Genomic DNA, 9,828 nt, shown 5'->3' with positions numbered 1-9,828 from the left:
CTGTATGCACCGTATCTCAGAAATGTGTGTGATAGGAGACAGAAGAGCCAACGTTGGAGGCACTGTGTCGAGAAACCCAGCTAGGATTCATTACGCTTCAAAATTATGTAACAAAAAAGACCTGTGGAGATTACACTGCCTCTCACATTGCCTCTCACACTGCCTCTCACACTGCCTCTCACACTCCAGCACACACAATCACGTGTCTTCACATTTGGGCTGAATATAAATTCCTTTTGATTGATGAAGCTTTAAACTTTGTTAGTTGGTGACATACAAAACTAAAAACACTATAAATTGCACTATAAATTCTATCATTATGTGGATCTTTGTGAAGGAAATAAATTATTTTGTTCATGTTCTTAAGAATAATTACAATAATTGTTCTTAAAGAAAAAAAAAAAAAGGATCTTCAGAGTGGGTTGTGTGATGAAACCTTACGTTTTTCTGCATTATTTATTGCACTGTGGGTGTCAGGAAAGTGTGTTATTCTTCTACACAATCTCCATTTCAGTCTTTTCAAGTGTGCCAAAGTTTAACAAGCGATTCCTCTAGAAAATAAAAAGATTAATTTCTAATGCATTCACTTTTCACTCGACTTATCCTTGTTTATCCAAGAGATATATCTTCAAATGCTTTTTATAAAGAGGTTCATCTAAAACTCAATATATACAAAAACACAAGTGATGTTAAAAGGTTAAACAGTATGAAAATAAAAGTCCAGAAATAAAAGTTCCCGAATAAAGGCCCGAATAAATTAGATTTATCATCTGTAATTGTCCAGTTTTTAAAATTAAGCTTTGTAAAATTTTGTAGCCAGGAGGAGGTCCTAGAAATTTTATTTACTCTAAAATGAGTTTGTGGGTGCAAATAAATAAATAAATTTATATAAATAAAAATCAATTAAGGAATTAAGGAACAATAAATAAATATTCATATTAATATTAATAAAAAGAATAATAAATATTTCAACAAACAACAACAATAATAGTAGTTATTATGTAATAATAAATATTATGAATTAATTATTAAATTCATCTAAATTATAATAAATATTGGTATATAATAATATATAATATAATATAAATATATAAAAATGATTTAATAATAAATTTTAATTCTAAAAGAAGTAATTCTTTGCCATCTTTATCTTTAAAACTGTAGACACCGTCCTGTCAGTGTGACGTGGCTTGTTCTCCTGCGGTTATAGAGATGTAAAGGATCAGATGTATTGATCCAACCTAAATGGAAAAAGCACTGAGTCAGTAGAGCAGCTTAGATGATGATGATGATGATGTGTTCATGCACTTAAACAATTTCCCAGCATCCTTTCATTTTCAAACAGAAAAAAAAACCACAAGCATATCAGAACGCTCACGTAGCATCAGATCCCGTCTCGAATATAATCCTTACAGTACAAAATGCAGAATCTGACGATCAGAACCCTGAGCCGGTGACGTTACAGTTAATAAAACACAGCTGAATGAGCTCATTGTGGGTGCAGAGATGATGACGAGCTCATGAGCTCAGCTTAGAACCTGTATGTAATCTTTAACCTTTACAAATAAGGGTCAAAACAAGCATTTGTACCATCATACGATATAAAAGCAGGATTGAATGTTGACCACAAACAAAATCCTTTAGTTGACTCAAAGGTACAGCTTTAAAGTAAAATCTGGTCCTGGTTACATTTGTATATTCTACTGATATCAAATCCCTTTTGTCTCTTTGACTAATAAATAATTAGGACTCTGTCCGGTTGGTCCGAGTCATAGTGAGACATTTTACTGTGTAAACATCCGCTATACTGTTGGATGAACCTTCTATTTACTGCACTGTGTCACTAAAGTTAAATGAACATGCCATAAATGTATAGACACCACCATCACCGTATCTTGTCTTATAGTGTTTGAACATGCTGTAGTAATTCAGGAGAGATGAGATAAGCAGAACGACAGAGAAACGAGCAGAGGAACGAGCAGAGAAACGCTCGCTGTGGTTATGAGGCACGGATGAAGCCATAACTCCTAATGAGTATCACTGCGCCATGGGCCGTCTGCTCCCGCCAGCTCGTTAGGGCGTGACTTTGATAAAATAGGTCACTGGGATTCAGCACGAGGTAAAGGACAATGCGCTGGTGGAGTGACAGAGAAAAGAGGGGAAAAAAAAGGGAGATGGAAAAAAAAAAAGAAGGTGGAGAAAGAGGCAGGATCCTGATTCACACCGAGGGCAATGCAGAGCTATTTTGAGGCCTAGGTTCAATTATGAATATGAGCTACAGCATGCAATGAAAAAGACGGGCTCAGCACATCTCCTCTGAGATTTCTCTCTCTCTCTATCTCTCTCTCTCTCTGAGAAGGTCGGCGACTATCCACAGCACACCTTCTGCTTCACCTCGCAGGAACCAGTCGCCCAACCTAAAGGAGATTGGCGTTAATTAACTCTGTATTCGTAGGCTTTTCCATGACCTGTTCAAAAGCAAGAGTCTAATTATGGCAGGAAGGACAGACGTGCTCGTTAGAGAAGGTTTTAAACCGGCTTGCCGAGTAACCAGATTTCCATACGGACTTAAGAGAAAAAGCTCTTCTGCTTTGGCCTCAATCCTTAACATGAGCGTGGCTCGTGTAGCTTGTTAGGTTTTGACGACTTTCAGTAATTAGCCCTCATCCTCATCCAAATTATTCCTGGTTCAGTTTGTTTGACATGAAAGCGACTAGGAAAAGCTAGCAACATTCTGTGGTTGTAAATGTCGGCTTGAAGAAAAATGTAAAGTGTATTTCTCCATAGAAAACAGTGGAATTTATTTATTTAACAATTTAGAAATGTTACTCACAGATTCGTTTAGAGTCACATTAGTATTATTCTATCTTTCTGTTCCACCTAGTGGTCGAAATTGGAATTGCAATTTACACTAACAGAGGACAAATGGGGCAGGAATCTTGCTGCCCCAAAACCCCATTTCAGCAGGAGGAGAGGACAGGAAAAAAAAGTTAATGAAGGTTGCCAAGGTCATCATTTTTACACACAAAATTGCTCTAGCTTAAAAACCAATAACATTAAACAACCTAAATTCTTAATAATCGGAAATATTTTCGCAAACAAAAGCAAAGTGAGTGTAAACTATGTGTCTATGATGTATAGTAACATTTAGTGTATTTTGTATGATCCAGTGTCAAAACTGGCTTTATTATGGAGTGGATCATTTTCCTTTATCAGAAATACATATCCAATAGAAGGTCATCGTTTCCAAAGCGTACCCTGAAAAAAGGTGAAAATTTTCCAATGCACAACTTTTTATGTGTTTCAGGACTTTTTTTTTCCCACAGTTTTTTTTTTTAACTAGTTGTTTTATTTTAAAATGTGTAATGCACATAAATTAAATCAATTTAAATACACTATTATGACTACAGCAACCTAAACATAGATAACTGATAATATTAATATTGGTGATAAAGCGGGGCCAGGGTCGGGGTTCGATTCCCGCCTCCACCTTGTGTGTGTGGAGTTTGCATGTTCTCCCTGTGCCTCGGGGGACATGCATGGTAGGTTGATTGGCATCTCTGGAAAATTGTCCCTAGTGTGTGATTGTATGAGTGTGTGTGCCCTGTGATGGGTTGGCACTCCGACCAGGGTGTATCCTGCCTTGATGCCCGATGACGCCTGAGATAGGCACAGGCTCCCCGTGACCCGAGGTAGTTCGGATAAGCGGTAGAAGATGAATGAATGAATGAATGGTGATAAAGCATAAAGATGTGAAGTCACTAGATTGGAGGTACCATTGTAGTCTTAAGCACATTTTGACACTCTTTCTTGACCCAGTAATTAACTCTAGGCTTAAAGAAGTCATGAAGTTCAGTTACAAAATTCATATCCACAACATATTGAGTTTTTGGACTCGTTAGCTCGGAGGTTGTGTAATTAACATCTACAATATTAGCACTATCGGTTCATTCGGTATGAATGTCATTGCCAAGTGAATCCAAAGCTGAAAACATACAATGGCACAAAGATGTGACTTCTGTAAGCACACTATAAATTTTAATGGGTTCAGTGTACAAATATATGTAAATTCAGTGTGAGATCTAATGTGCAAATCTGGGCTGGGGTCTGGCACCAGGCTACAGAAGAGGCAGCATATGTTGCTGTGTCTTATATGCGAGTAAGGAGAAGCAGCTTAATCTCTCACAGGTGGTACCATAAACAGAGAGCCAATAGGCAGGTAATGAGCCGTGAGCAGGATCGTCATCAGTCGGCCGGCAGGTTAACAGCAATTAAAGCCGCAACGTGCATCGCAACACACCGTCCGTTCAGTTAAATTACAGATCAGTGACCTGTGAATACACCAATCTCTAATGTGCCACCTGCATCCCGATCAGCAGCGTGTCTGCTGCGATACATATCACGAGCCCTCAATCACACTATCACCACAACCCACAAGTTTCAGACAGGAAAGTGACACAAGGATATGAGTTTAATCTGTACTTTAATATACCCGGCGTGCTTGTCAGCCAAACCCAGAGGTCAGCTCGGGCTGTAAAGCTCCATGTGAGCTGATTGAACTGTTAGAGTTTTTTTTTAAGCTCTTGCAAAATTATTATTGAAGATAATGATGTCCGTAAAAAGTCATTAAAAGTCAGCTAAAGACGTGAGTTCATCATATTCAAATATTCCATCCTGGACAGAAAAGCAATTGCACCGAGAGGCACATGTGGAATGCAACATGGAGACGGTGTCTCTTTTCATTCATATTGGATTGTATTTATTTATTCATTCATTCATCTTCTACCGCTTATCCGAACTACCTCGGGTCACGGGGAGCCTGTGCCTATCTCAGGCGTCATCGGGCATCAAGGCAGGATACACCCTGGACGGAGTGCCAACCCATCGCAGGGCACACACACACTCTCATTCACTCACGCAATCACACACTAGGGACAATTTTCCAGAGATGCCAATCAACCTACCATGCATGTCTTTGGACCGGGGGAGGAAACCGGAGTACCCGGAGGAAACCCCCGAGACACGGGGAGAACATGCAAACTCCACACACACAAGGCGGAGGCGGGAATCGAACCCCCAACCCTGGAGGTGTGAGGCGAACGTGCTAACCACTAAGTCTGTTCTATTTAATCACAAATATTTAACAGATCAACATGATTAAGCTGAAAAACGATACTTTCAGGCCTTTGTTTACAGCCACATCCTTGAATAATTAGACAGTGATTGCGGTTTGATGTTGCACAGCTACAACACACTGATGATGGGTGTTTTTTGGTGAGCATGTTTGGCTACTGAGGTCAGAGGCTTGAGTTCTGCCTCTGCTGTGTGTGTCCCTGCACTTTGCTTATAATAACATTATAACAGGAGCAAACCTGTTTTATGATGTTGCATGACATGAAATGTAACAATAGGTAAAGTAACAAAACTTTTATCATCTGGAGATCCGGAAACTTCTAACACGATGCCACAGTCATCAACAACAGGAGTCCAAGGAAGCTCCTAAAGAGTGAGTGAGTGAGTGAGTGAGTGAAGAGAGGAAGGGAAGTTGGGATGGGTGGATGGAGGGAGAGAGGGATGGATGGATGGATGGTAGGAGAGAGGGAGAGAGAGAGAGAGGGAGAAAGAAAGAGAGGGATGGATGGATGGTTGGATGGATGGATGGAGGGAAAGAGAGAGAGATGGATGGATGGAGGGAGAGAGGGATGGATGGATGGATGGTAGGAGAGAGAGAGAGAGAGAGAGAGAGAGAGAGAGAGAGGGACGGATGGATGATGGAGGGAAAGAGAGAGAGGGATGGAGGGATGGATGGATGGAGGGAGGGAGGGAGGGAGAGAGAGATAGGAAGAGTGAGGGGGGATGGATGATGAATGGAGGGAAAGAGAGATAGGGGGATGGATAGACGGAGGGAGGGAGAGAGATAGGGAGAGTGAGAGAGTGATGGATAAATGCATGGATTGATTAATGAATGGATAGATGGAGGGAGGGAAGGAGAGAGGGAGGGAGGGAGGGAGGGAGGGAGAGAGAGAGAGAGGGATGGATGGATGGATGGATGGAGGAAGAGAGAGGGGGGAGGGGGGTGGATGGATAAATGGATGGAGGGAGGGAGGGATGGAGGGATGGATGGGAGGAGGGAGGGAGGGGGTAAATACAGATGAAACACTGTACTAAGTCACTCCTCAGTGTATGTTCCCACCCTGCCGTACCTGAGAGCTGTACAGTCTAACGGTCAGGGGGACAAAAGACTTCCTCAGTCTTGTAGAAGTGTGTGACAGAGACAGCAGTCTGACACTGAACACACTCCTGTAACACACTGAACAAACAATCTGTAATGAGGATGGTGGGCGTTGTTCAGGATGGAGATGGAGAAGCCTACGGTGTTTCCGCTGTCAATCAAAGCAACACTAGCTAATTGTATCTGTAAATCAGATCAGATCACGTATGCAGAAGAGGGCGGACGTCGCTTTTTAATTTACGTTCTAGTGTTTCGTGGTATAAGGACAATAAAACAGGAAATGAATCATTGTTGAAATGAATCATGTCATTTTTGTTTAGTGTCTAAATTATGTTCTGCACATAGCTAATAAATGATTCTATAGATTATGTTCAACAAATACATGGCTGATATCTACATCATATCTTTTTCTGGTTAAACATGACTTGTTTACATGCTCCATGTCTCCTGGGAGAAAATGTATACATGTTAGAAATGCAGACGAGGACCTCGTTTACAATGGAGCGGAATCAGAAAACACACAGGAGACAGAGGTGGAATATTTATCACCGGATATAAATATGAGGAGGTGATAAACAGCACACGCAATAAAGAATAGCTGTAAATATATGCAAATTAGGTGAGGAGCCTGTGCAGGTCTAACAGAACTGAAACCTAATAGAGGAACAGCGTTTATTCTTAAAGGGACGGCTAAAAGTTTGGGCTGCTGGATTTATCAGTTATGTGCTGCATAAACACCCCTCTCTCTCTATCTCTCTCTCTCTCTCTCTCTCTCTATCCCTCTCTCTGTCTCTCTCTCTTTCTCTCTCTCTCTCTCTCTCTCTCTCTCTCTCTCTCTCTATCCCTCTCTCTGTCTCTCTCTCTCTCTCTCTCTCTCTCTCTCTCTCTCTCTCTCTCTATCCCTCTCTCGGTCTCTCTCTCTTTCTCTCTCTCTCTCTCTATCCCTCTCTCTGTCTCTCTCTCTGTCTCTCTCTCTTTCTCTCTCTCTCTCTCTGTCTCTCTCTCTGTCTCTCTTTCTCTCACTCTATCTCTCTCTGTCTCTCTTTCTCTCTCTCTGTCTCTCTTTCCCCCTCTATCTGTCTCTCTATCTCTGTCTCTCTCCCCCTCTCTCTGTCTCTCTTCCTCACTCTCTCTCTCTAGCTCCCCTCTCTCTCTCTCTATCTCTCTCTCTGTCTCTCTCCCCCCTCTATCTCTGTCTCTCTCTCTCTGTCTCTCTCTCTCTGACTCTATCTCTCTGTCTCTCTCCCCCTCTCTCTCTCCCCCTCTCTGTCTCTCTTTCTCTCTGTCTCTCTCTCCCCCTTTTTCTGTCTCTCTCCCCTCTCTCACTCTCTCTATCTTTCTCTCTCAACTGCAACATTCGCCACAAACACGACAGACGCAGTCTTTCATCATCCTACTTCTCTCTCTCTCTCTCTCTCTCTCTCTCTCTCACACACACACACACACTTCAACTTCCAGTGGAATAACAGGCGAGCTTGCTGAAGTGTCGTGGGCTTTTGTTAATCAGAGCGCTGTATTAAAGTCTTACTGTGGCGCTGCTTTAATTAAAATCTCCCCGTCTCACACCCCAGAGGCAAGCAGCTCCTGAGGATGGATCACACACCAAACGGAGACTCCTTCGGGGAAGTGGATTTGCAGTGTGTATCTTCGATTCCGCAATTTTACAGGGCACAGAACAACAACTGCTATTATATCCGTTTTTTTTTAATTACGGCACTACATGATGACATGCTCCCAGCTGCCATTTGCTATCACATCATTTATTTAGTAGATAGTCCATGTGCTGGTGTTGGGTCTGTTCTGTGTTCACCATGGAGACAATTCCACACCAGAGAGAAAGTGTCTCCCTGAGAGTGTGGCGCTTTTCATGCTACGCTTAGTCACGCTGACCGTTGAATGCATTTCAGTGTTGCAAAGCTGCAACAAACTGATGACAGCAACATGCAAAGCGACTGCATCTGCATCTAGTATATATCTAGGTATGCATCTAGGGGGAAGTCGTGGCCTAATGGTTAGAGAGTTTGACTCCTAACCCTAAGGTTGTGGGTTCGAGTCTCGGGCCAGCAATACCATGACTGAGGTGCCCTTGAGCAAGGCACCGAACCCCACCAACTGCTCCCTGGGCCCCGCAGCATAAATGGCTGCCCACTGCTCCGGGTGTGTGTTCACTGCTCCGGGTGTGTGTTCACTGCTCCGGGTGTGTGTTCACTGCTGTGTGTGTGTTCACTGCTGTGTGTGTGTTCACTGCTGTGTGTGTGTTCACTGCTGTGTGTGTGTTCACTGCTGTGTGTGTGCACTTTGGATGGGTTAAATGCAGAGAACGAATTCTGAGTATGGGTCACCGTACTTAGCCGTACGTCACGTCACTTATAACTTATCTACATCTAATACATCAGATGCAAAGTCAGGGTTTCATTACACACGTATACACACGTATCTTCCAGGGTCGGGGTAAAATTCCCACTTCTGCCCTGTGAGTGTGGAGTTTGCATGTTGTGCCTGTGCTTCAGTTGTTTCCTTCCGGGTTTTCCGGTTTCCTCCCAGTCTAAATTGTCTTTAGCGTATGAATGTGTAATTGTGCCCTGCAATGGGTTGACACCTCGTCCAAGATGTCCCCTGCTTTTTGCCCCGTCTCCCATACGATAGGTTTTGTGACAGAAGTTTTTCGCTGAACATAAGAGCAATGAAATAAACGTTGTTATAGCTACAATACACAATGTGTAACTATATAGATATGTAAGTGTCATTAAATTATTTATTGCATTTCTATTTTTATAAATATTAAGAACGCTTATACTATTGTAATACCGGCTTTTATTATGTCCTGGCTTCCTGATGAGCTGAGTAAGATGTCATATCCTGGTAGGTGTCTTTTCATATTGTGTTGTATATAACACCAAGTTATAAAGTTTGTTCCTGCTTGAAAGGTCAAATGAAAGAAATCTAAATGGAATATAACGACTTAGATGAGGCTAATTCGAATTAAACGGAGTGACGTTCTAAAGGTTTTGCTTTTTTGTGTGGTTCACGTTGTCCTCATGTGGTGGCACAAGTGGTTAAAGCTCTTGGATGATGATCATGGCCGTGACCAAGACCCTTAAGCCTTCCTGCTCCTCACTGCAACATATCCGACCGCCAACAGAAAGAAAAACTATCATCTGGTGGCAGCCAGGAGTTTTAAGATCCGAGTTTTTTCTCGTAACTGTCACCTCGGATCTGCGTGACATTGGAGTGTCGGTGTTGTTAAGTGTTACACATATACAATAAAACCAACATGTACTGAATATTTCCCTTCTAATCTCTGACTACATGTTAAAACTTCACCGCAATAAAAAAAATGAAGAGCTAAACAGCAGGATCAGGATCAGGAGCTTTCTTCAGGATGAAAGGTTTGGATGAGTCTTGAAGACGTCAACGAAGTTTCTCCAAACCGACACGAGCGGTCGTGTCCAATCAGAACAAGACCCTTTGCTTAAAGTCTAAACTTCCTGAACAGACACACACATGTAGAGGACACAGATATTCACACCCTCGTCACTCGAGTCTATTCGGAACGGATTTTTATTATAAACACATACAGGATCTCGCACATACTA

At 42.1% G+C, this 9,828-nt stretch overlaps 1 protein-coding gene across 2 annotated transcripts in view; it reads right to left on the bottom strand.

Moving 5' to 3' along the window:
- Positions 1 to 9,828, bottom strand: part of si:ch211-180f4.1 (uncharacterized protein LOC100144405 homolog) — a 50,971-nt gene that overhangs the window by 32,846 nt on the left and 8,297 nt on the right. The window lies entirely within an intron of this gene.

This window comes from Tachysurus vachellii, chromosome 11 (assembly GCF_030014155.1).
Source record: "Tachysurus vachellii isolate PV-2020 chromosome 11, HZAU_Pvac_v1, whole genome shotgun sequence".
NCBI lineage: Eukaryota > Metazoa > Chordata > Actinopteri > Siluriformes > Bagridae > Tachysurus > Tachysurus vachellii.
This window is presented reverse-complemented; position numbering and strand designations above follow the sequence as displayed.